At 41.8% G+C, this 27,044-nt stretch overlaps 1 protein-coding gene and 1 long non-coding RNA gene across 4 annotated transcripts in view; one reads left to right on the top strand and one right to left on the bottom strand.

Annotated features, from left to right (window-relative positions):
- TAFA1 (TAFA chemokine like family member 1) overlaps nucleotides 1-27,044 on the bottom strand; it is a 408,995-nt gene that overhangs the window by 132,895 nt on the left and 249,056 nt on the right. The gene's annotated exons all lie outside the window — the stretch shown is intronic.
- Nucleotides 19,693-27,044, top strand: part of LOC142830907 (uncharacterized) — a 41,149-nt gene continuing 33,797 nt past the window's right edge. Inside the window, exons 1-2 of one of the 3 annotated variants that reach the window (XR_012906442.1) lie at nucleotides 19,693-19,922; nucleotides 20,221-20,368. This is a non-coding gene — a long non-coding RNA (uncharacterized LOC142830907). Of the gene's footprint in view, nucleotides 20,369-27,044 lie in introns of all 3 variants that reach the window. The other 2 variants (XR_012906441.1, XR_012906440.1) reach the window with 2 other exon arrangements.

The following is a 27,044-nucleotide window of genomic DNA, read 5'->3' as shown; positions in this document are numbered from 1 at the left end:
TTCCAGAACAAACAATAGAAATGTCCAAAACATAAGAGACTGAGGGGAGATCTGAAACAGTTGAGTGCAAATCAACTGTTCTCCATGTCCACTGAACGTATGACAAGTAGTAGTGGGCTTAATCTGCAGCAAGGGAGATTTAAGTTGGATGTTAGGGTAAAAATGACAACACTACGGGGAGTTAAGTTCTGGAACAGATTTCCAAGGGAGATTATAGAATCTCCGTCACTAGAGGCTTTTAAGAACAGGCTGGACAAACACTTGTCAGGAATGGTCCTACCTTTAGAAGCTGGTCTTGATGACCTCTTAGGGTTCCGTCTAGTTCAGGAGTCTCAAACTCATGGCTCACAGATGATCCCCTGTGGAACAGCTGCACAATCCAGCCTCGGAGTACCAGCATACCCAGTGAGGGAGAGGGGGGAGGACTATATATTTCCAACCCTCAAACCCCACCCTGTCCTGCCAATGCTCTCCCTCCTACCTCATTACATCCCATTCCCCAGGGATATGGCCTAGGAGATTAGTGGGGGGCCTGACACAGGGCAGCGGTTGGGCTCCTCCACATTCCCCACAGTGACTCTGCCTCCTGTAGCCTACAAGTCTATATACTTTCCTATTTTATCCCTTTTACTATATTTTAGCAATGCTAGTAATGCAAGGCCTGCAAGACTTATCCTGTATGAGCTGGCTTTAGCAGTAGCATAGTGTGATGAGTAAGGATTAACATCTTTCAGAAATTAAACTAAAGATCCTTAATATCTCTTTAGAAATTGTGAAAGGCTTTGTGGCTAAATCTTCAGTTGGGTTAGTACACAAGTAGGGTAAGATATGTGACTCAGCACCCTGAGAGACCTAAAATGGGTCAAAAATGGCAAGACCCAGCTAAACTGACATACCGATCAAGGAAACAGAATGCCTTGCACATAATTGCAGGTTCCCGCTTTTCCCACATCAGCAAGCGGGTCCAAAAAGGGCATCAGATGATATTATTCATGTATATTCAAAGATGTCCCAATATGACCAATAAAGTATGTGTACCCACAAAATCTCAGGGTGTGGAAATCGTTTATGGCCATTAAAGGTTGGGTGTTAATGATGCAGAGACCCATAAAAAGCTATGGCAGTAGTTGACATACAGGAAATCTTCCTCATCAAGCATCTCCTTCCTTCATATCAAAGCTCTTTGCTTCACTTTACTTATTCTTTCTAAGTCTCTTTACTTCCAAGTTTTCCATACTTCACCTTTACCAAAAATCCAAGTCCCACAAGTGGAGGGAGGCTGGCCATTCCACACTCAGTCTTCTGGGAAAAGGATATGTAAGTAAGGTATTATACCAGGTAACTTACTCTGTATACTTAATTAAGTACAATTATATAACCAAACTTTGTTAATGCCACCCTCAGGTGTGATTGAATTAATCTGTGTGATCAGAGCTGTGTGCTTTGTTTTGTTTGCCATCTTAATACCTGTCAAAATAAACATTGTTTTAATTTGGTACTGTCCTCGTTGTGAGCATGGCTGTTGTTGTGGTCCCCCAGATCCACCTCCAGAAATAGAGCTTTATAGCCCTCAACCTTTGTGACCTGGGGAAGGAGGACAAAACCTAGAACCTTCTAGTCAGACTGGCGAGCCAGACCCACATAAATTATATTATATTTCACTCTCCAAGCCCCATTTTCTGTAGCCCCCACTGCCACAGGGAGGGATGGCCTGTGGGAAATGAGTCTAAGACCCCTGGTCTAAATTTACATTTCTATGTTTATGGTACTTCCGTTTGTTAGACCTACTGAGTCACTGAATTACTATTCTTCTTTTGGTCTTCTGAGCAAAAGGCAAGAATGTGGGCCAATATTAAGTGACACAATATGGCATAGCTATTCTGAGATCAGTGGAGCTACATCAGTTTCCATCAACTAAGATTATGGTACCTACATGTTAACGCGTGAATTAACTAAAAAGCTAGCTGAGGAGTTACTTACATTTTCTCCATAGTTTTGTATTTCTGCTCAATTCTTTCCACTGTCTCTTTGCAGACCTTAGTTTAAAGTGTTAACATGTCAGAGAGTTGAATTTATTTTTCTTCAGCATTTGACAGTCATTCTCTTTATTTGCACGTCAGTCATTATCTTTGTCTTTTCCTAATTTTATCCAGTTCTGATAGCTCTGAGCAGCGGAGTGTTGGTTCATACTCAAAGGTCACTTGGCTAGGCAGAGAATTTATACCAATCTAACCTAATTTTTGGAGAAATTATTTTATACTAATTTATACCAACATATTCAAGTAGTTAGTTCAGGCAATATACCAAGTAGTACCATAGAGTTACCATAAGTACAGCCAGTCCCCGACTTACAAATAGATTATGTTCCAAACACCTGGTTGTAACTCGATTTGTTCATAAATCGGAAATACATGCTTTTACATACAGCCGTGCTGTTCGTAATTGCAGATGGTGTGTTCATAAGTCGGGGGACCAGCTGTAATGGTGTTAATGGGAGGTTGGTCGTAAGTGCGGATGGTCATAAGTCGATGCGTTTGTAAGTCAGGGACCGGCTGTATACTTCTGCTTGTGAAACCACAACTTTCAGTTGCAATTTATTTTTCTTTCTTTCTTCACAGCTTTCAAATATTACCACCCATTGATTTATATATAGTGAATTCAACTCCTATTCAAGTCAATATCTAATCTGTCCATTGAAATCAGTGGGGGGTTGGATAAGATCCTACAATCACTGTAACTGTAGTTGTCTCTTTGTGTTAGAAGTAGCTTAGATCATTGCCATTGTACCTTATCACATTTTGCAGTGAGTTAGCCTTCAGCTTTGTGGGTTGTTTTATCGCTTCACGTGAAGTCAAGGTTAGAGCTTGACATGTTTCTAATGTTACTTCTCCACATAGAACAAGTAGGAGAACACAACAGTGGAATCCTTTGAGCAGAAAGGGATCTTGCTCTTTGTGATACTGTTCAGCCTTTCTTGCATTCAGTCTTGATCCCTCTCTTCACCTTGTTTGTCTGGTTTAGAATCCTGGGACAATTTGGATCAGATACACATGAATAACTTGTAATTCCTTTCCTTGTTTGGTCAGCTGCATTGATATAAGCCTTTTGAGTAGTCTCCCTATGTCACGATTCCTTATTTTCAATGTTCAATTCTATATCTATTTTATTTCATCAAAGACAAATAGTGTCATCTACGACTATGTGATGAGTCAGCAACTCAGTTTATTTCAAGGTCCCTTTCTTGACAAACAAGTTCTTCAAAGAGGTTTCCCAGGAGAAAACAATGCATTTTAGTGACAATGCCTCCCTATGCCTTTCAAAGTTTCAATTTGATCTCTTTGTTCTGGTTCTTAAGCTTATATATCACTGTCTGTGCGTTTTGGAATTCTCACAGCTTTATTCTGTTCTTTACTCTTTCGGTGCTACTAGCACTTATTTCTAGTAACTCCTTTCCACAGTCTGTCGGTGACTTTTATTCTAGAAGATTCAACAGTCTTCTTTAAAATTACAATATTTGCAGCCTATTCGATATTGTGCATGATACAGTAATCAAATGAATTTACATAATGAAGAAATCCATATTCACATAATTATGATATCATGCATGATGAATAAAACCCTGTAGTCCTTTCTGCAGCAATGAAATCAATGCAATTTTTGCCTCATTCAGGATTGAATAAAGACATCAAGATTTTGTCGGCTATCACCAAGAGATCCTTTCTGTGTTAGAAATAGGGCACAAAATATAATATTCTCCAGTTGTAAATAGCAAGTATCTTATATTTTGACATATTACAATGTTTGCCATTTACAGCTTTTTATCTAGCTGTTTTATCATTTTTGAGATTATTAACAAAATATAACACTTTGCCTAATAATATGCTAGTACTTTTCCTTTTATTTTCATATTCAGTAGTCGGATCCTGAATATATATGGACTGCATGCAAGTGAATTATTTGCTTTATTCTATTACTTAACAGGTTGTTCGAGAATACACTTAAACAGTAAAATCCATATGAGTGTAGACAGATGCAGGTATAGACACACACAATATATAAACCCACTTCTCTATTTAAACTTTTAAATCTGTAGCTCAGTTCCAACTATCTCATGAAGCGAAACACACTCCAGGCTTCAGATAAATTTTACAGGACATCTTAAAAGGCTTTACACTAGGAGGTAAAATTATTGTTATTAAATTCTCAACCGATGACATAGTATCCCAGACATTGAGTATAAAAGGACAGACTGGGCTTTTGTGACATTTAACTCGCTGAACAGAGGGAAAGTGGATTTTCCCTCTTGAAGGATACTTCCCTACAGCATAATGCCCATAATGGAATTAATAAAGCTGGAGATTTTATTCTCTACCAAACTAAGTGATAAAGAGAAGTACTCTGGGAATTTCCCCCTTTAGATTAAATATTTGAGTGGTGAATGTTTGAGACAATCATTTTCAGTTCTGAAATTACCTTGCTATCTCAAGGACAGGAAGAATGTATTCTGTATTACAATTAAGACAGGAAAATCTTACTTTTAAACAGAACTTCATGCTTAAAACACAAGAAAATTGATTTTAAAACGTGGCCCATCTTTTTAAGTTAAATTTAGCCAGTATTAGCCACACTTTGGAGCCATCTACAAACTTCTCTCTCCTTGAAAAACCAACAAATGGTCCTGTAACACTTTAGAGACTATTTGTTGTTGGGGTTAGTCTCTAAGATGCTGCAGGGCCATCTGTTATTTAATTTTTTGCAGTTAGGGTGTGTCTACACAGCATAGTTATTTTGAAATAACTGGCATTATTTCAAAATAGCAATGTGAGCGTCTACACAGCAATTCCATCATTTTGAAATAATTTCGAAATAACGGACAGTTTATTTTGAAATCTGTAAACATCATTCCACAAGGAATAATGTTGAATAATGTTTATTCCAAAATAGCTATTTCGATAGAGCACTAGTGTGGATGCTCCATTGCTGCTATTTCAAAATAGCCATTCAAAGTAATTACTCCCCAGTGCCTCCTGGGGCTCTAATTCAAGGTAGCATGTCCACATTAGGGAATCCTGCCTTAGACTAATTTTGAGGCTTCCCTGTAGTGTAGATGAGCTATTTTGCAATAAGCTATTTCAGAAAAAAAATTGAAACAGTTTATTTTGAAATAAGCATGCTGTGTAGACCTACCATTACAGATTAACACGGCTACCCCTCTGAGATCTCTCTCCTTGGAACAGCATTGTCCCTATTGAGGACAATGGAGAAAGGCATCATTTTATGACTAAATAGCCCAGGAGGACTATTTGTAATAAGCAGCTTGATTTGTGTATTCTGTTGCTGGACAAACATACACACTTTCTAACACCACTGTGCATGGGACCATTTCTCTCATATTCCCAAAAGAGCTATCTGAAGCAGGTGCATAACTTGGTAGAAATTACAGCCCTTGATGCAAATTTCAGATGCAATGAATCTTTCAAGTGTGCATATTATAGCTTTCCCATGCCTGTGAAATAGAGCCTCTATATTTATGGCCATAAAACATGTTCAAGTGTTTCAGATGCTTGCACCTGTATTGCAAATTCTCCTGAGCAGATACAATTTTCCGCCACATAGGTCTACCAGTGATATCAATGGGAACAGGCTCACTGGAGGACCACATGTCTGTTTTGTAGCAACTTTTGCAAGCTTGAAAATGTATTTTCATTCTGCATTGGAACAAAACTAAAGCCTATTCACTGGATTGGGTCATAGGAGACCCAGTGGTAGTTCTACCCTGCCTTATTCAGAGCAGGATGTTAATATTTCAGATCATACAAAGTTGGTAGAGCACGGAGTTACAGTGTCTCCTATCCCCGGCTAGTACCCTAACCTCCAGGCTCTACCGTCTGCCTGCCTCAGATTCAGAATCGTTTCGGAAGTAGGTTTTGCATCAACAATCAAACAAACCAGCATCATTCTCCAAAATGAAATTGATGAAACTCTTCCCACTCCCTCTAGATATCCATGAAAAATTACCATTGTTGGGTATCATAGAGTTTCATGGAAACTAAAATGTCAAGGGTAAGAGTAGGATTTCCAGAAGCCATGGTATAAATTTGCTTCCATTAAAGTCAATGATAAAAGTCCCTTTGACTTCAACAGGAGCAGAGCTAAACTAATGAATGCATGTCAAACTTCCATCCCAAAGCATTAACTTTCAATGTTCTTATGGCACTATACTTTTCTCCTCTAGTGTCAATGTTCAGTTAAGCTTTCTGAGTGACTGTGAATTTTACTACCGATGTATTGCACAGACTATGGACCAATCGCATAGAGGTTTACTCGTGGAAGTTGCTCTTCTACTCTTAAGGATTCTTTGATATAAGAACATAAGGGCAGCCATATTGGGTCAGACCAAAAGTCCATCCAGACCATTATTCTGTCTGCCTACAGTGGCCAATGCCAGATGCCCCAGAGGGAGGGAACACCAGAGGGAATCTTCAAACAATTCCTATCCTGTCACCCATTCCCAGCCTCTGGCAGAGGCTAGGGACACCATTCCTACCCATCCTGGATAATAGCCATTGATGGACCTAATCACCATGAATGTATCCAGTTTTTTTTTTTTGAACCCTGTTAAAATCCTGTTATTCACAACCTCCTCTGGCAAGGAGTTCCACAGGTTGACTGTGTGCTGTGCGAAGAAAAACTCCAGTGGCAGTACTAGTTAGAATAAGGCCTACTCACATGAGCAGGGATTTGCAGGACTGGGGTCTAGTTTATTGATTTCTTAACCAAGTATGTATTGTATATTTTCTCTATGAAGCCCACTAATGAAGGGAGGCAAAGGGGCACCTGCTCTGGAGCCCAGTGATCCAAAAGGGTCCAGGGCTCCTGGCTGCTGCTACCCTTTAAATCACTTCTAGAGCCCCATGCTGCATGCTCCTGGCAGGCTTTGTGGACTGCCTGGGGTAGGTGTGGCGTATTCTGGGTGGCACTGAAGGCAGACTGGGGGAGGCTAGCCGCAGCCCTGCCCCTTCAGCGGCTGTGGAGACAGTCCCTCCCCCGCCTTGCCTAGAGGCTCAGCTCGCTACACACACACACACACACACACACACACACACACACACACACACACGTTTCGGTGAGGCTTCTGAGCTGTTTTCACTCTTTGTGGAAAATTGATTATGGTTGCTTCGGTAGAGATGGTAGAGAAATTCTGTCTGCTTTTAGTATTAAAGCTACTTTTTCTCTGTGGGATTTTTAACAGGCAGAGAATAAAAACACTTAGATGCCTTTTAAAAGAAAAGGACAAGAAACTGGAGAGAAGACATCAGAGACAAAGTAAACACCCCAGTTTGTTGGATGTGTCATCTTCTGATATGCCAACTAAGAGAAGCATGCAATCGATTTGATTGGCATTTTGACTGGAGAAAGAAAATCTCATCTCTCCTCACCCGCATTAAAATTCCTTCTCCAGGGAAAGGAGAAGATAGGGAAGTAGATGAAAAGCAAAGGACTAAAGTTTTCCTACCGGGGAATAGGGTTTCCAGTTTTGGTTGGATATATTCCTGGAGGTCTCATTACAGATAAAAGTCGTTAAATAAAGACCAATCCTAGAGGCTCCAGGAGAATCCTGGAGGGTTGACAATTGTACTTGGGAATCTACTGGGCTAAAAAAGGCCCTATTGTTCAAGGGGGCAAAAAGATATGGTAGCTCAGAATAGTGCACAGCAGCACAGAGCAGAAGACGTTTTTATTTTGTGCAAAGAGAGTGCTGCAAAGAAGAAAAGAGAGAGAGAGAGAGAGAGAGATGGTGCAGTACTAGGTGTATCTTGCACAGCCCCGGCCCTGAACACACAGGGGGTATGTCTATACTACCCTCCTAATTCGAAGTAGGAGGGTAATGTAGGCATACTGCACTTGCAAATGAAGCCCGGGATTTGAATTTCCCGGGCTTCATTTGCATAAGCCGGGCGCCGCCATTTTTAAATCCCGGCTGGTTCGAACCCTGTGCCGCGCGGCTACGTGCAGCACGAACTAGGTAGTTCGAACTAGGCTTCCTAGTTCAAACTACCGTTACTCCTCATTCCACGAGGAGTAACGGTAGTTCGAACTAGGAACCCTAGTCCGAACTACCTAGTTCGTGCTGCATGTAGCCGCGCGGCACGGGGTTCAAACCAGCCGGGATTTAAAAATGGCGGCGCCCGGCTTATGCAAATGAAGCCCGGGAAATTCAAATCCCGGGTTTCATTTGCAAGTGCGGTATGCCTACATTACCCCGCTAGTTCGAACTAGCGGGGTAGAGTAGACATACCCAGGGAGAACACTACTAAAGAATCAAAAGGAAGTCCGTGAAGAATGACCAGTGGATCCCATAGTGGAAGTAAATCTTTAAGATACAGAGGTTGGACCTCCCTGGTCTAGCACCCTTGGGACCTGACTGATCCTAGATGATGGATTTCACCAGACCAAGAGAGATCATTATTTTTGGCCTTGCTGCTACCAGCTGCCCCCCAACCCTAGGCTGGCTGGCTCCCGCCTCTGTCACCAGCTCCTGCCCCCACATCCTGCTGGCCCTTCCAGGATTCCTGGCCCAGCTGGGCAGCCCCACTGCTGCCTGCCGGGCTCCTCTCTCCACCAGGCAGTCCCTCTGCCAGGCTTCCAGCCCCACTGGCAGCTCACTGCTCTGCCAGCCGTCAACCCTCCACTTGGACTCTGGTCCTGGGACCTCCGTGGTCTATGCTGACAGACCAGAGTCCTCACTTAGAGAGGTTCAGCCTCTATTCAGACCTTCCAGGTACCATGTACTCTGCTAACTGTACATAACTAGAGGACAAAGGATCTATAAGCAGTAGAACACAGGTTGCCTGGGAGAAAAGATTTTGAGATATCCACACTTAAGTGGCTCTACACAAGGGACGCTTAATTCTAATAGAGCCTGAACAGAGGCTAATCTAGTTTGACAGAATGTTTTAAGTGATTAGAAAACTCTCAAAGTCATCTGTAGTAACCTAATGATGTTTGGTAGGAGTTCCATGCTGTTATTCTCTAGTTTCACCCTGCTAGTGGCCCAGTGTAGCCAGGACAAAATAGAAAGTGGATTTATACAGCTCTTGTCGCATTCTTTCAGGGGACATACTAAACAAATCACAAAAATTGGACTGATGATTAAAAGCTAATTTAAATCAAATACATTTTTTGCCTAGAAAGCAAGGTACATGTTTTTTTCCCTGCATTCTATAAAACAAAAGTTATACCATACAATTCTTTGTAACTACATCAGGGTGAAACTGACGGCGAAGTTCCATAGCCACCTACTTTGCAACTAGGGCCACACATGCAAAGGACAGCCCTCTGTGTGACTGTGACCAGAAAACACAATTAAATCTGTACTCGGTCAATGATCTTGCTGTATTTTAAGTCGTAGTGGAATTAATTACACAACCAAAAAAAAAGAGTTAAAATGTTTCTATAAGGCCTTAGTCATGATTAACGGAAACTTTCGTCTTACGCCCTATCTCTCCATGAGAGATTCACAGATGTACCCACTTTTTCCAGTCCTCCTCCCTATTATAGAAGTTATGCAGTTCAGGGAACATAGACCATAAGAACATAAGAACATAAGAACGGCCGTACTGTGTCAGACCAAAGGTCCATCTAGCCCAGTATCCTGTCTGTCGACAGCGGCCAGCACCAGGTGCCCCAGACAGGGTGGACCGAAGACAACGATCAAGCGATTTGTCTTCTGCCATCCCCCTCCAGACCATGTGGTCTTTGTGTTCGATCACAAGTAGCTCAAGCCATTCAAAGAACTAAGTATCAGCTCATCTCAGAAAATTGTTCACAATTTACAGCAACAGAATTCACACTTTTCTCCCTTCAGATTTGCTAAGCAATGCATATGAGGAAACTGATTAGCTCCTGGATAGAGTTCAAATTTCAAAATGTTGATTGTTTTGTTGACACTGAAATTTGCACAAATGACGGATGGGCATGAGTGAGTGAGAGAGAGAGAGAAGCATAAGCATTTTCAAATCTTTCCCTACTCATGAACAGGAGAGCTGATAGACACACCGGGTCCCACTCTGTGCTTGGAGAATGGGGGCACGTCTAGACTACATGGCTCCGTCGATGGAGCCATGTAGATTTGTTTACTCGGCAAAGGGAAATGAAGCAGCGATTTAAATAATCGCCGCTTCATTTAAATTAAAATGGCTGCCGCGCTGTGCCGATCAGCTGTTTGGCAGCACAGCACTGTAGTCTGGACACTCCACGGTTGACATCAAAGGCATTTGTCGACCTCCCCGGTAAACCTCATCTCACAAGGCATAACGAGGAGGTCGACAAATGCCTTTGATGTCGACCGCGGAGCATCCAGACTACAGAGCTGTGCCACCAAACAGCTGATCGGCTCAGCGTGGCAGCCATTTTAATTTAAATGTAGCGGTGATTATTTAAATCCCTGCTTCATTTTCCTTTGCCTACAACCCTAATCTACATGGCTCTATCGACGGAACCATGTAGTCTAGACATGCCCTGGGTGGGGCCTCAGGTGGAAGGGGCAGGGCTGGGGGCAGCCAGTCCTCAGCACTGCCTGGACCGTGGCACAGCCTCTCCCAATCCCTCCCATCTCCCCAGGCAGCCCTCAAGTTGCAACAGAGGCAATTTAAAGGGCTTGCCGCTGCTGCAGTGACAGTGGAGGAGGCTGGGATCCCTGGACCCTTTTGAATGGACAAGTCTTGGGGCAGTTGTTCTTTTTGCAGCCCCCCCAACTCCCCATTGGTGGGCCTGCTCATGAACATTATACAGGCAGAGAGAGAGAGCCCTAAATACATTGAGCAAGTAATGTGCAAGTTATGTACAAAGTTCTCCTGGGTTAAGCAAAATCAGTGATTGGAAACGTTTGTAAAATCGATGGCTATCTTAGGATGCATTTAGCTGGGAAGGATGTATGCAGAGGAGTAATAGGTCCCAAACAATTCAAACCTGGAGTCTGACTCTGCAACCCTTATGCACATGAATTGTCCAACTGTGTAAGTGTGGAGAAATCATGTGAGTAATGGCTGTCAGACTGGGCCCGCCTTTTGAGTTCTGGTGGATGTATGAAAACACAGTAGACAGAATTCAGAAGTCCCTCCCAAGGCATGTCTTTGAAGAATTATAATGAATATTTGTATGCTACCAGACAAACCGAGAGACAGGGACAGAGCTGTGCCAAGGATATCTGCTCCCCTTAGAAAGGCCAACAGAAATTACAACACTAATAACAGAGCAGACAGGCTAAAAGCAAGCTACATAAAAGCATGACAAACCCTGGATCCACCTTTGATGCTTGGTTTGCATAGGTGGGCACCGGTGTTCCCTCTACGCTGTGCGGCAGCACAGCTTCAAAGGTGATTAATAAGCCCCGCCCAGACAGCCTCTAACTGGGCAGGACTGATTAATCACCTGTGAAGCTGTGCTGCCCTGCAGCTTAGAGGGAACGGTGGTGGGTACCCTTCTTGAGTGCAATATATGGAATGACATATCCATGCTCTCTAGTTCTGACCCTTCTGGCATCTCAGTCTTTTTCTCTGTACGGGCTACAAACATCCACACACATACACAAAAGCTCAGCTGCAGCCTCTCAGGAGAGCAGGCAAGAGGCACAGGCGGTGGCAAGCGGTGCGAGAGCTGGCCGGAGGACTCCGGAGGTGCAGGGCATGGTTGCACAGCCAGTGGCTGGAGAGAAGCAGTGCTTTGAAGGGGAAAATGCCAGCTGCCGGATACATAGCCCCCCCACCCCACACACACACACTGCTCCTCCAGAGTCCTCTGGCCCATCCTCGCAGCACTGGCTGCCTCCTGGTAAGAGGGAGCTAGATACAACCGAGACAGGAGACAGTGCCTGTGCCGAGATTCCAGAGAAGGGATGGCAGCCGGAGGGTATGCAGAATTCCCATCAGAATCTTTACCAACCTTCTTATCCTCGTCTAACTAACCCTACCTTTCCTCAAACACCTGCATTCAAGGTTAAAAAAAAACTATTTTCCATTGCAAACAAACAGTATTTCAGCTACATTATGGGTTAAATAGGCTTTTGTGGGATGGCCTGGGAACCTAATCACCTTTTATAACATTGTTTCTATGGAAAAATGTGTTCCAAACAACTGACTTACAAACTGACTTTGGAACACAACTCATTTGTGAGTTGGGGACTTCCTGTATCTAGATAACAGGAGTGTAGATGGTGTGGAGGCAGCCATTCATGAACACAACCCCAGAATCCACGTTTACAACTGATTTTGCGGCTTCAAAGTTGGAGCGAAAGTGGGACACATTCCAGCTATTGGGATACAGATATTCAGAAATTATATCAATCTAGACGGAGTTGATAATTCCTTGTAGTTATGGTAACCCGTGTTACTTGCAATTGAAATGGAAATACAAAGCTATTTGATTAGAGGCAAGTAGCAATTTTTGAAAGTTATTGATTTAGAAACAACTTTTTACTTATGTTCTAGCTGAAAACATGTCATTATGTCTATTACATTCTGACCACAGTGCCATCTACTTCTGATTTTCAATTCGTCTATTTATGTAAGTGCTTTAAATTTTTACTTACTCTCTCATTTTCGCCCCTGACCTGATGGGAATTATATATACACTAATGGAAAGTGGACAATTTCTATCAAAATGTTTGTTTCCACCACCCACCCTCCCACCCGCATTTGTAATCTTCTTTTATTATTCAGTTTATGAATTGCATTCCACTTTTATATGGCATGGATGCCAGGTTTTTTCCTGGTCACTTGAGATTATATTCTTTCCTCCAGATTCAGAATTAGTTGCAATTCATTGCATTACTTTGGATTAATTCACATGTAGTACACAGGATACATGATGTGCCCAGTTCTCCCTTCACATGGATGTTTACACCATGGATGATTTACAGCAATATATATGAGCACAGAATCAGACCCTATAGAATTAATAGTTTACTGTGAAGGAAATTTGCTAACATGCTATCAGAATTGACTGTTTTAGGGATGAGATATTATAGCTATTGGAATCTGTATTGCTTAAGGATACATGACATACGTGTATTGTTCTTTGGAACACCGTGAAAGACTATAAACTGCAAGAGCGGCGAGGAGTCCTGTGGCACCTTATAGACTAACTGAAGTGTAGGAGCATAAGCTTTCGTGGGCAAAGACCCACTTGGTCAGATACATTCATCTGATGAAGTGGGTCTTTACCCACGAAAGATTATGCTCCTACACTTCAGTTAGTCTATAAGGTGCCACAAGACTCCTTGCCGCTTTTGCAGATCCAGACTAACACAGCTACCTCTCTGATACTATAAACTGCAAAGTAATCAACATTTTAATGGTATCCTTAACCATGCATTCCAATTAAAACTGAACAAAATTGTTTACATGAAAATGTAATATATTTAGGCTGATCATTTTTATGCACATTAAAGGGGCACAGTACACTAAGGGAAACACATATCATACACAGAACCTGTGGAAAAAATATGGAATTATGTGAAAATAAACAAGATTCTAGCTCCTTCAGCACATTCAGGAGACAGTCTCTATAATCTTAGGACTGGAAGGGACCTCGAGAGGTCATCTAGGCCAATCCCTGCACTCACGGCAGGATTAAGTATTGTGTAGATCTTTCCTGACAAATGTTTGCCTAAGGAGGTTGTGGAATCTCCATCAATGGAGATTTTTACCAGAAGATTAGATTATTTATTCTAGTGGCTAACCACCTGGACAGGAAGTTTTTCCAAATGCCCAACCTAAATCTTCCTTGCTGAAATTTAAACCCAATGCTTCTTGACCTATTCTCAGAGGTTAAAAAGAACAATTCTTAACTTCTCCTCCATGTAACAATCTTTAATATAGTTGAAAGCTAATATTGTTTCCCCTCTCAGGCTATGTCTATGCTGCACTCCTCTTCCGGAAAAAACTACACAAATTGCAAACCGCAATTTGCGTAGCTTTTTCCGCTTCTTTTTTCGGAAGAGGCTTTTCCAACATTTGGCTCATCCACACAGGTCCAAATGTCAGGAAAAAACCCTTTTTTTGGAAAATCCCTTCTTCTTCATAAAAAGAGGTTTACAGGGATGCTGAAAAAGCATGTCTGTTCTTCCGAAAAAAACTCGGAAGAGCAGGTGCATTCCCTGGAAGCAGCAGAGTTTTTCCAGGATACCTCTGGTATCCCGGAAAAACTGCAGTGTAGACATACCCACAGCTTCCTCTTTTCAAGACTAAACAAACCCAGTTCATCCAGTTTTCCTCAGTAGATCATGTTTTCTAGACCTTTAATCATTTTGTTGCTCTTTTCTGGACTTTCTCCTATTTATCCACATCTTTCCTAAAATATGGCACCCAGAACTAGCCACAATACTCCAGCTGAGGCCTAATCATTGTGGAGTACAGCAGAAGATCTAACTCAGGGGAGGGGCCTAAACAGGAAGGGGTGGGGCTACCCCACCCCCAGACTATGATTGGTCTGGGGATGGGGGATCCCCTTTGCCCCTCCTTCCCATTAGGCACCCATTCCCTGGAAGAGGCTTGGCATGCTCCCCCACCCTCAAGCCAATCAGGGCCTGTGGGGGCGGGGGAGTGCAGGAAACCTCCTCCCGCCCTGGAATGAGCACGTGACACCCTGAAGCGTCGCACGCTACTCGCAGGGCCGGGGCAGAACGAAGGGAGCTTCATGCAGCTCCCCCGCCCCTAGGCCCTGATTGGCCTGGGGGCAGGGGAGCACAAGAAGCCTCCTCTGCTCCTCCCCTGCCCTGCGAGCAGAGTGCGGCGCCTCAAAGTGCCACGTGCTGCTCGTAGGGTGGGGGGAGGCTTTGCATGCTCCCCCACCCCCAGCCAATTAAGGCCTGGGGGCAGGGGAGCAGGAGGGCCTCTGCGGGCCGGATCCACCTGCTTGGCAAGCTGGATGCATCCCACGGAGGCCCTTTTGCCCACCCCGATCTAACTTCTTGTGTCTTATCTACAAACATGCCTGATAATACATCCCAGAATTATGTTTGCTTCTTTTTTTTTGTGACCGTGATACAGTGCTGACTCATAGTTAGCTTGTGGTCCAGTATAACTCTTAGATCCCTTTTCAATGGTACTCCTTCCTAGGCAATGATTTCCCATGTTGTATATGTGCAACTGATTGATTGTTCCTTCCTCAACCCAGCACTTGACATGAGTCCTTATTTAATTGCATCCTATTTACTTCAGACCATTTCTCCATTTTGACTAGATCATTTTCAATTTTAACTCTGTTCTCCAAATCACTTGCAACTCCTCCCGGCTTGGTATTATCTGCAAACTTAATAAGGGTATATAATGCCCAGTGAATATAATGAGAATAAACCCGCTAATGGGGGAGGAGGGACAAAAGGGGCAATTGCCCAGGGGCCTGGGTGATTCATAAGTGTCCAAAGCCCACAGGTAAGCGAAAAACATGGAGACTTGAGAGATGGGTCAAAAATGGGGTGAGGGGACCACTGGCTATAATAGCAGAGATAAAGAAGGGACAAGGCAGCAAAATCAAATCAGTATCTTAATTGTCTGTGTACAAATGCAAGTGGTATGGGGAATAAGCAGGAAGAACTTGAAGTGCTAGTAAATAAACATAACTCTGACATATTTGGTATCACAGGGTGTGTCTAGACTACATGGCTCCGTCAATGGAGCCATGTAAAGTAGTTTATTCGACATAGTCAATGAAGTGGGGATTTAAATAATCCCTGCTTCATTAAAATAAAAATGGCCGCCGCGCTGTGCCGACAATCAGCTGATCTGTTTCATGAGGCTTACAGGAGTGGTCTACAAAGGCTTCCCTTGTCGACTGATCCGTGTCTAGACTGCTACGCTGTGCCGGATCAGCTGAATGTCGGCCCAGCGCGGCGGCCATTTTTATTTTAATGCAGAGGGGATTATTTAAATCCCTGCTTCATTGACTATGTTGAGTAAACTACTTTACATGGCTCCGTTGACGGAGCCATATAGTCTAGACACACCCACAGAGACTTGGTGGGTTAATACACATGATTGGAGTTTTAGTATAGGAGGGTACAGCTCACTCAGGAAAAAAAAGGGAGGAGGCGTTGTCCTATATATGAAAGATGTATAGACTTGGACTGAGGTAGAGATGGACCTAGTAGACAGACTTGTTGAGAGTCTCTGGGTTAGGTTAAAAGGGGTAAAAAACAAGGGTGATGTCATGCTAGGGGTCTACTACAGACCACCTACCCAGGCAGAAGAGGTGGATGAGGCTTTCTTTAAACAACTAACAAAATCTTTCAAACCACAGGACTTGGTGGTGATAGACTTCAACTATCCAGTCATCTGTTGGGAAACTAACACAGCAGGGCACAGATTATCTAACAAGTTCTTGGAATGCCTTGGAAACAATTTTTTATTTCAGAAGGTTGAGAAAGCTACTGTAGGAAAGCTATTCTAGATTTGATTTTTACAAATAAGGAGGGACTGGTTGACGATTTGAAAGTGGAAGACAGCTTTGGCAAAAGTAATCATGAAATCATAGAGTTCATAATTCTAAGGAATGGTAGAAGGGAGAACAGCAAAATAAAAATAATGGATTTCAGAAAAGCAGACTTTAGTAAACTCAGAGAGCTGGTAAGTAAGGTCCCATGGGAAGCGAGAATAAGAAAAAACAACTGAAGATACATGAGCAGTTTTTCTAAAGGAGTTTTTAAGGGCCCAAAGACAAACTATTCCACTGCATAGGAAAGATAGGAACTATGGCAAGAGACCACCTTGGCTTAACCAAGATATCTTAAATGATTTCAAACTCAAAAAGCAGTCATATAAAAAGTGGAAACTAGGTCAAATTACAAAGGATGAATATAAGCAAATAACACAAGTATGTATGGGCAAAATTAGAAAGGCAAAGGCACAAAACAAGCTAGATCTAGCCAGAGACATAAAGGGTAACAAGAAAACATTCTACAATTATATTAGAAGCAAGAGGAAGACCAAGGATAAGGAACTTATTATTAATAAACTAGGGAAATACAACCAAGATATGGCTGCTATAAGATGGGGGCATAACTGGCTGGATAACAATTCTCAGAGAGCATTTACTAAATGGTTCACAGTCATGCTGGAAGGGCAAAACAAGTAGGTTTCTGCAGGGGTCAGTTTTGGAACAAGTTCTGTTCAATATCTTCATCAACAATGAAGATATTGGCATAGAGAGTATGGTTATAAAGTTTTCATATGATATCAAGCTGGGAGGGGTTTCAAGTGCTTTGGAAGATGGAGTCATAGTTTTAAATGATCTGGATAAACTGGAGAAATGGTCTTAGGTAAATAGGATAAAATTTAAAACGGACTAATGCAAAGTACTCCACTTAGGAAGGAACAATCAATTTCACACATACAGAGTCATATGAGTCAACAGTGTGACACTGTTGTCAAAAAAGCAAATATGATTCTGGGATGCATTAACAGGAATATTGTGAGCAAGACGTGAGGAGTCATTCTTCTACTCTACTCTGCACTGATTAGGCCTCAACTGCAGTATTATGTCCAGTTCTGGGCACCACATTTCAAGAAAGATGTGAAGAAATTGGAGAGGGTCCAGAGAAGAGCAACTAAAATGATTAAAGGTCTAGAAAACATGAGCTAGGAGGGAAGACTGAAAGAATTGGGTTTGTTTAGTATGGAAAAGAGAAGACTGAGGGGGGACATGATAGTGGTTTTCAAGTGCCTAAAGCGGTATTACAAGGAGGGAGAAAAATTGTTCTCCTTAACCTCTGATGAGAGGACAAGAATGAATGGGCTTAAATTGCAGGAAGGGAGGTTTAGGTTGGACATAAGGAAAAACTTCCTGTCAGGGTGGTTAAACACTGGAATAAATTGCCTAGGGAGGTTGTGGAATCTCCATCATTGGATTTACTTAAGAGCAGGTTAGACAAACATCTATCAGGGATGATCTAGATGGTGCTTGATCCTATTGTGAGGGAAAGGGACTGGACTTGATGACTTTGATCTCCCTTCCAGTTCTAGTATTCTATCATATAACACAATGATATATTATTGGGATGTAACCCCCACAAACTAGTGATTAGCACTTAAAGGAACTTAAAGTATGATTATTCCCTTTTCCCTATCTTTCTTCTGTTTCTTCTTCATTATTTTTGTCTCCCATCTTCCAGTACCTGATGAGTCAACAACAGACTTGTCACATACCTAAACCACAATTTTGCATTGGGATTGTCCAGTACAAAAAACTTCATCCATTACTGTCTGGTTGATATGAAGTGAATGAGACGACATGGGAGAGGAGGTTTGCACCAGAGGATCACAATACAGAATTAAAACTCTAGTCAGCCGGACCTCTTCCATCTATATGAGTGTACCGACTGGATCGCTATTTGTCTTGGATGGCTTAGAGACATCAAACCCGTGGGAGGGTTAGACTGGATAACCCATGCATTCTCTTTTAACCCAATGGTGCTAAAACATTTTGTAAGACCCTGTCTCTGAACGTGTGAGAATTCCGCAATCTAGAAATTCTGCTGCATTGGGAGGTGCAGGTAGTATTCAGACTTCTAGAGGAAACTTAACACCAAACTAATCTACATTTTAAAAAAATCTACTCCAAAGACTGGAAACTTAAGAAGCAACCTGAAAATTGCTGAATTGGAGATTTTTTTATAACCAAGCTTTTTGCAGTATTTCTAATATGTAGTGAAGTATATAATTGTAAAATTCAGGATAATAAACACAGCACGATCCATTAAACCTGATGGATGGATGCACTTGTGTATCTCTTTTAAAGCTTCATGTTTAAAAAAAATGTTATCAAACAAAAACAACTGACAATATTGTCTTTGATTTCTACACTCCCATGAATGAACAAGTTGGGTTATTTATTTATTATCTCAATTTCTTTTCTGTTATTGTTATTACAGAAACGGCATTGTCTATTTCAAAGAAATAGATATTTGGCTTTAACCACTGCTAAATGGAGGTCTTTATGTATCTAGGTTACTATAGTTACAGCAGCATTATGGGTAACTTTTTCATTATAACTGCTGCATGTTTATATACAAACAGCTGAACTGCATTTTTCAACTTTAATCTAAGAATCCACAGGAACTGCTTTGATTTTAAATTTGCTGATCAAGCCGAAGACATTAAAAGTATAAGATCAGAGGGGGAAGATAACCATAATTCAACTCGCCACGCTAAAAATAAACAAGAACTTCAGGGGAAAAAATACCTGCTCTTTAGAAATCTTGAAAATAAACTGATACAAACTGGAGTGAGTCTGTAACCCACATGCCTCATTAAGAACTCTCTTTAAGAGATTGAAAGGGAAGGGAAAGGGACTGAATGTGAGTTTTCAGGCCTGCCAACAGGGGGTGCAAAAGGGCCTAGAGTTGCTGGAGTCCCAGACTGTGGGCAGCCTGAGGAAAAATGTGCTGCTGAGGGCTGCCTAGCCCCAGCTCTGCCCCTTCAGCTTGAGGCCTCAATCCTTCCCAGGCTGCAGAGTAGGGCACCCTCTCCATCACCACCCTGCCTAGGGGCCTGGCGAGGTAGTTGGCCCCACTGTAGGTTGTGTCAGGGTCCCTGTTGCTAGGCAAATGAACAATGAACAGTCCACACTCAGAACTTTCGGAAAGTGGGTGTGGACTGTTCATTGTTCATTTGCCTAGCAACAGGGAGCCTGACACAACCCACAGTGGGGCCAACTACCTCGCCAGGCCCCTAGGCAGGGTAGTTTTGGGCATGCTCCGTAGGTTCCCTGTAGCACAACTTGATTCCCCTGAGGGCAAGTAGTCAGGGTAGCCACTTTACAAGAGGAGAGGCCCTGTGCCCAGCATGGGTGGCAAGGAGCAGAGCCACTGGAGCAGAAAACAGGCTAAGTTTTGCTGCCCCATATCTGAAGTACTTTTTCAGTAGGTTAGTGATGCTGTTAATCCTCCAGCAGGGAAGCCCTGGCCATGTTAATTACAGAAAAGAGAAATTGGGAAGGAAAGCTAATTTCTTGTATTTTAATTGTGTACTTTCAGTGTTATTTGATTTTAGCCAGTGTCCTAATTAAATTGTCTCAAAGAGCATGATTTACCAACTCTTCTCTTATTTAAATGTGATTTTGCTGTTCTCAGTTTTGTATTTTTCTTCTCTTTTTTTTTAATTTACATACTTTGACTGGTTGGCTAATTAGTTAGTTGCGTAGCTAAATGAGTGACTTTAACAGATGAGGAAAAAGAGTCCACATGGATTCCAGTTGGAGGTTTCTTCAAGCAAAAAGAGAGAAGATATTGCTTTGGTGCTCTTGACTCAGCAAATTGTATGGATTTTGGTGATCAAAGACTGTGTTACCCATCAAAGTAAGCTGTTGGGAAGTGAGTTACCTATGTTTCTTTGATTACTGACTAGTTTAGATTTAATTTGTTTCTTTTATTTATGTGTAACTGTACAGATAACAAGTTTCAGAGGGTTAGCTGTGTTTGTTTGTATCTGCAAAAACAATGAGTCCTCCTACAGCACCTTAAAGGCTAAGAGATTTATTTGGGCATAAGCTTTCATGGGTCAAAACCTTTTTATTGGATCATCTGACAAAGCGGTTTTGATCCTTGAAAGCTTATGCCCAAATACGTCTATTAGTCTTTAAGGTGACACAGGATGCCTTGTTGTTTTTGTGAAGATGTGGATTTATAAAATACTTTCTGCAAGAAGGTTAAGTTATTGTGTTTCTTTATCATAAGATTTCCCAAATGTTGGTAATTAAGAATTAAGTTAATGCCTTTTGTTCTTTTGGACTTGGTGTGGGGAGATGAACCCTGTGCAAGTCTTTCTGAAAACACCAAATTACTGAATTCTCGGTCTCTGTGTGCTTTTTTATGAGAGTTGGGCTTTTTAGACACTGAAAAATGGGAGCAAAGTTAACTCCAGCACATTCAAAGGTTACACATGCATACCCCATATGATCAAATAAGGCCCCAGTTCAGCAAAATACTAAAATATGTACTCAACAATCTCCCTGTGATGAGGTGTCATTCACCTGCCGTGACTCCCCCCGACCAAGTGCATGTACCTGCATTCTTCACCACCTATAACAGGTTTGAGACTCACCACAGTGGCACCTCCTGCTGGTCACTCTAGTAATTAGCGCTGGCCCTTGCATAGCACACTCTTTGGCTGAGGTCTTGCCTGTCATCACTCTCCCCTCTGTTTGTCTCTCTTTGGATGCATATGTCTCTCCCGGGACTGCTCTGTCCTCTTTGGGACACTGACCTCTAGCAGTGCCCACTGCTCTTATCTCTTGCCCCCTTCCAGAGGCACACATCTAACAGTGTCCATCTCAATGCTCTCTGTAGTGTCCCTCAATCTGGTCCCTCTCTGGAATAGAGAGGTGCCCCCCAAGGCCTCCCTTTATGGAGGCAGCATCTTTGCCCTTACCTCAGAGCTTTATCTCGAAGTCCGAGAATATTCTGGTCTGCAATAAGCTCTTTACAGCCAGCTGTCCATGGAACTGCTCCTCTCTCAGCCAGCCAGTCACCCAGTTTGCACACTTTGAGCTCCCAAGAGGAACTAACGGCTGCTTTGCTCTGCAGCTCCTTTTACATGGCCTCCCTCTCCTCTTATTGGCTGCAGCCACTCTAGCATGCTTGGAGGACCTCTCTAAAGCCTTTTCTGGGGCAAGAAGTGGCAAGAGCACAAGCCTGACTAGGGAGCGTCAGGTCCTAGTCCACCCCATCACACTCCCATATTAGAGAGAAATTCAGATATGGATGAAAATGTTAGGCCTCAATCCTATTTCCTATTAACTCATGAGATGTTAATGGGCATATAATTTTGTTTCATTCTACTGACATCATAATGCTTTAAAATCTGTCAGATTATGAACATCTGAGCTCAATAAAAATTTACACTTAGGAAATAAAAGGTAATTATATATGTATTAAAAAATAACAGCTTCATCCAAAGTCAGTCCAGCCTATTGGCTGTGCATTTTTTTGAAGTGAAATCCCCCAAAGGGTGTGTCCCCCAGATTAGAATGTGGAGCTCTGCAGTCTTATTATCTTCTCTGACTCACAATAGTTGATGTTTGATGGAGGCAGATGGCTCAGACTGCAAAACTGACAAAAATGTGCTGTTTCTAGCACACGGATGCAGCTCAAGGCATCCTAGTGAAACAATGATTGCGCCAGTTGTAAAATTAATCTTGCCCTCAGAAACATCACACTGTGTCTAGTACAGTAAGCTGGAAACTTGGGAACTAAACAAGATTGCCAAAACCTTCACTTCGGAAACTGGTTATGGTTGATAAGAGACAACACTATTTTCCCATAAAAACATGATTTACAAAACCCAAGCATAAAAAGCAAGGAAATCAGAATAGCAAAAGCAGATCCCATCTTCCAATACCAACAAATAATATTCCTATTAAATATTAAGACATGCACATTTCATCATATCAAAATGACCTTAACTCTGGTTGAAAAAATAGTATGTTTGTTATCTTTATTTCAGTCCACCAACATTTGCTTTGAAGGTACGGGGTTAAATGGGAAACAGTTGCAATCTTAATTACGGTGAAGCTACTCATCATGTGTGCTATAGAGCTGGGAATGAAAACCAGGTCCATCAGCTCCAAAAATCCAGGGCGCTACACTTGAGCTAAAGGAATAGCTCTGAGTTTTCAGATCTGAATCCAGCTAGTCTTGAACTAACCTTGAATCAAGCATCAGGAGAGCTCATATTCAGGTTCACCCACATGCTCTGGATCAGACAATAGATGTTTAAATTTTACTACTACTTAGCTTCTGCACAATGTGCTTCAGATGGCATGTGACTAGGATTCATCCCTGAATTTCTTCTGCTGGTTGGGTCATGAGCTTCCCTGTCCCAGATACCAAGGGAAGTGTGACATGAACTCCGCTTCATGTTCTCCCTTGCCTATGTGATATGATTGTACACATATATGCACATGTAGAAGTCTTTGCAAGCTCTGAGTCTATAGGTTATTACAAAAAGAACTCAACCAACCAAAACACATCGCTATGTGACTTTGATCAAAGGAACCCAGCATTACCTCCTTTCTGCCCCTAAAACTCCCACTGAAGTCAAGAACAGTTTTGCACACTCAAAGAACACAAAACCAGCCCCAAATGGGATTCTTCACCTATTGAAATAGTGTAATTTTTCTGAGGGTATATCCCTGAATCTTCTAAAGAAGTCTGTTCCCTCTAATAAGTCTATTCTATGCATTCCACACACAGCTGTAAACCACAATGTACGGAATGCAAGGAACAACCTTCTATTTCATTGTATTCAATGGTTTTACTTTCCTTTCTACCATTTGCATTTAATTCCTCCAACTTTATGTACACAGAGTAAGATCACTTATTTAAAATAACACATTTTCAATATGTGCATTAGTGCTGCTTTAGGAACAAAATAGTCTTTACTCCTTCTAGATTAGTGTATCTCATTTAATTACAACTGGAAAGGTTAGAAACTTTTATCATGCGCACATATTCTCTGGGAATTATCTGACTCTAAAATATAATTAATCATCCTCTGTCATGCTTTTATTATACCCGCTGCTCTCTAGAGTCATTCCTTTATTTCTTCTTCATTCATATTCTTCTGACCTTCCTCTTCATTCTGTTACCACAGACCTCAGGTGAATTTCAGCCGACGGCTCAGAAATGACTGGATATTGTTAAACCCATTTGTCAACCATATTATCAGCTCACAAACATGAGATCTCTGCATATGCTTAGCATTTTCCATATATAGCAATCCAAGTATTAGCATGGATGGCATCTGTCAATGTTGACAAAAATTAAATTTTGAAACTACTGTAAATAATAAAGCAGTCATATAAAGATTATTTCTCTGGAGCATAAGCTACCAATAAACATGATTTGCATATTGTGCTTACAGCTGTTTCAACATGAGTTGTTTGCTGTGGTTCATTAAAATGATTTGATTTGTCAGATTCCAGGATAGTTGCAAGTTTCTGTGTAACAGCCCCTCTGTATTACCCTACTGAAGCCACCTTTCAAATGCTCAGAACTCTTCACATGTATGCAGGAAAAATGAGTTGTACTGCATAAAAAATATTAGAATCCAATCATTAGTCATGATTTTGGAGAAAGAGAAAAAGAGAGAGAAAGAGAGAGAGAGAGAACACATGTGTACCCTTTAAAGACATGTTCCTTGGTGTTACTCAATACAAATAGCCCAGGCAATGTCACTGTACAAAACAGAAAACAAACAACACACCATTCTAATGACAAGATCCAATTGGCCATTGAACTCATTGGTTCTACCAACTTTAATGAGAGAATTAAATTGGATCCCAATCCAGATGTCTTCCAGAACACTATGCTTGAAAGAAACAATCCATGCAGACTGTCAACCTAGACAAGAAATGCTTTGTACGCAGGAAGTAACTTATCCTAGAATCCAACTAAAACTAGAGCTGTGAAAATCATATTTTTTCCACATAAACATTTCTCCATTTCACCCAAGATTTAATGTCCACACTATTTCATTTGTCCATGACATTTCAGAGCACTGGGTGGTGTGTGTTTTGCTTCTTGGTTGTCAACTCATCTTAGAGCATGTTAGGGCAGAATAAGAAACATTGCTTATGTCCACACACTACAAATGTATTCCAAACAAAACAAACAAAACAAAAAAACTACCAAGTACAGATTGAGAGTACATATTGGTAACATAAGAAATCCAATAGTTTAAGGATACAAAAAAGCAACAAATGAAGACACATAAATAACCGTAACACTGTCCTGGGATGACACCACGGAATAACCAAATGGTTAGGATTAATGCATTTTAGTGCTCAGATGTATCATGGAACATATCAATAAAAGAAATACAGAGAAAACAAGATAGTGTTACATTAAACACGCAGTTTATATTCAGCACCATTAGAAGCAGAGATCCTGAACATTTTCCTAATGGACTTTTGCTGCTTCCAGTGCTGCCCTTGCTGTCATTTGAGTTGGTATCCCAGTTCTCTTGGTGGAGCATGAGGCTATGGGCATAGCTGAAAACAACTCTATGGGTGCTCTTGAGGTTCACCCGTAATGCTATAGATTCTCAGAGATTATATCCAGAAGGGATTAGTCTGATTATCTAGCGTGACCACATGGATAACATAGACCACAAATCTTTACCTAGTAATTCCTGCGTCAGTTCCATGACTTCTGTGAGTGATTTAAAGCACCACCCAGTCTTGATTAAAGAGCCACAAGTGATGGAGTATCCACCATGACAACTCACAGAGCCAGGGCCCAACAGGGTTGTGGATTCACTTCAAGACAGAGTTGATTAGGGATAGTTGCTTTTAATAATCTCACTACGTCACTACCATTACAGGCTTAATGCTGCCAGATGCTTACACAGTTACCGCAATAAGCACAGGCAGTGCAATGCATAAAAGTGAGCAACAGGCACCTGGAAATGTGTATGCCCCTTCAGTCTGTGGGGAGTCCCGTTCTGGTCACCTTACAAAAGGCTGCAGTGGATGTGGCTCCATCTGGGGGGATCCAGGGCACCTTTTGAGATCTAGGTCCCTGGTGAGACTCAGTGGGCACGGGACTCCCTACACTAGTTATACTACAGTTGTTTACCGGGTGTGCACGTACCTGGCTCAACACCATTCTTATCACTCTTATGAGCTGAGACTGAGGTTAAACTTGTTTACCGCTTAGTAATTTCTCAGCTCAAGGCATGGGTTAAAGCTGATAAAGCCCAGCTGCTGTTTGGATTTGCAGGGTCCCAGGCTATGCTAAGCTGGGTACGGCAGGGAAGGAAACTTCCATCCCAGGCCTGCAAAGCTGCAGGACCCACATATGACTTTTATGTTACACACCACATCCCAGGTAAGTAGTTCTCGTGGTCATTTATCCTCATGGTTAATCATTTGTGCTTTATTTTACATCTGCATTTGCCTACCTCCAGTTTCCAACCACTGCATCTTTTCATGACTTTAATATCTAATTAAAGAGCCAGCAACTCTAGGTGACAGGGATCACATCTTTCTTCTTCCCACACTTATGTGTTTATTGTACCAGCACAATTCCTATTCTTCAGGCTTCTATATCCTTGGCCTCGGTTAGCTATTGTGCACCTGCTATCTGTCTGTTCTCCTCCTCCATGCCCATCCTCTTCCTGCCTGCCATACTCTTCTCAAACATCACAAAAAGGGAAATATAGAAAGTGATCTTGTGTGTGCCCCTCAGTTTTTCTCTCTCTTTCCACTATTCGTTATGCTGCAATATTCGGTTCTCTTACTTTTAAGCAGAGCCTAAGAATAAATCCACTGCTGGACTTCAGTCGTTCATTGTAAGACAATATTGGCCATCAGACACCGATTTACATAGAACAATGAGAGCTTTGTCTTGAGTTAAAAGTACTCATTGGTTACCCCTTTTTTGTGTCTGCAGAACTTCCAGGAAAATTGTGTGCTTCCTGCAATGGATTTCACGCCAATTACATTTACAATTTTGTTGACATGCAGTATGATGTGTCCAGGCAGCTTTTAGGGATATATTCTCAGATTGTTTGTTAGGCTGGTTGGGTTTCAATACATGAATGAAATCAAAGAATCTTTCCTCCAAATCCCTGATAAGCAGAGCCTGTCTCATGTACTCAAGAACTTACCAGAAGTGCATAGCAGAGTTTTACCATCTGTAACATATGACATCACCAACTGCAGGATTATAATAATGATCTAAACATAGGCCCACCTATCATGATCTATATTTGGACAAAAATTGCAAGTGACTCTGTGAACAATCTCATCTGCTAAAGAATGCCAGATCATTACTGGGTCCTACCCCTTCACCATAGGGAAGAGCTTAAGAACAACAACAACACTGCCACCACAAAAGTCTCTTGCAAGTAAGACTCTGGCTTGTTAATGAATGCCAGAAAGGCAGCATCACTTCCAGGAAAGCCTGATTCAAGAAGTAAAATGTGGCAAGAATGATAGCTCAACTGACTTGACACTAACAAAAACAAGTGAAAAGCCCCACAGAA

The sequence above is a fragment of the Pelodiscus sinensis genome, chromosome 11, assembly GCF_049634645.1.
Source record: "Pelodiscus sinensis isolate JC-2024 chromosome 11, ASM4963464v1, whole genome shotgun sequence".
Lineage (NCBI taxonomy): Eukaryota > Metazoa > Chordata > Testudines > Trionychidae > Pelodiscus > Pelodiscus sinensis.
Note: the sequence above shows the minus strand (reverse complement) of the source record. Positions and strands in the feature narration are given on the sequence as shown.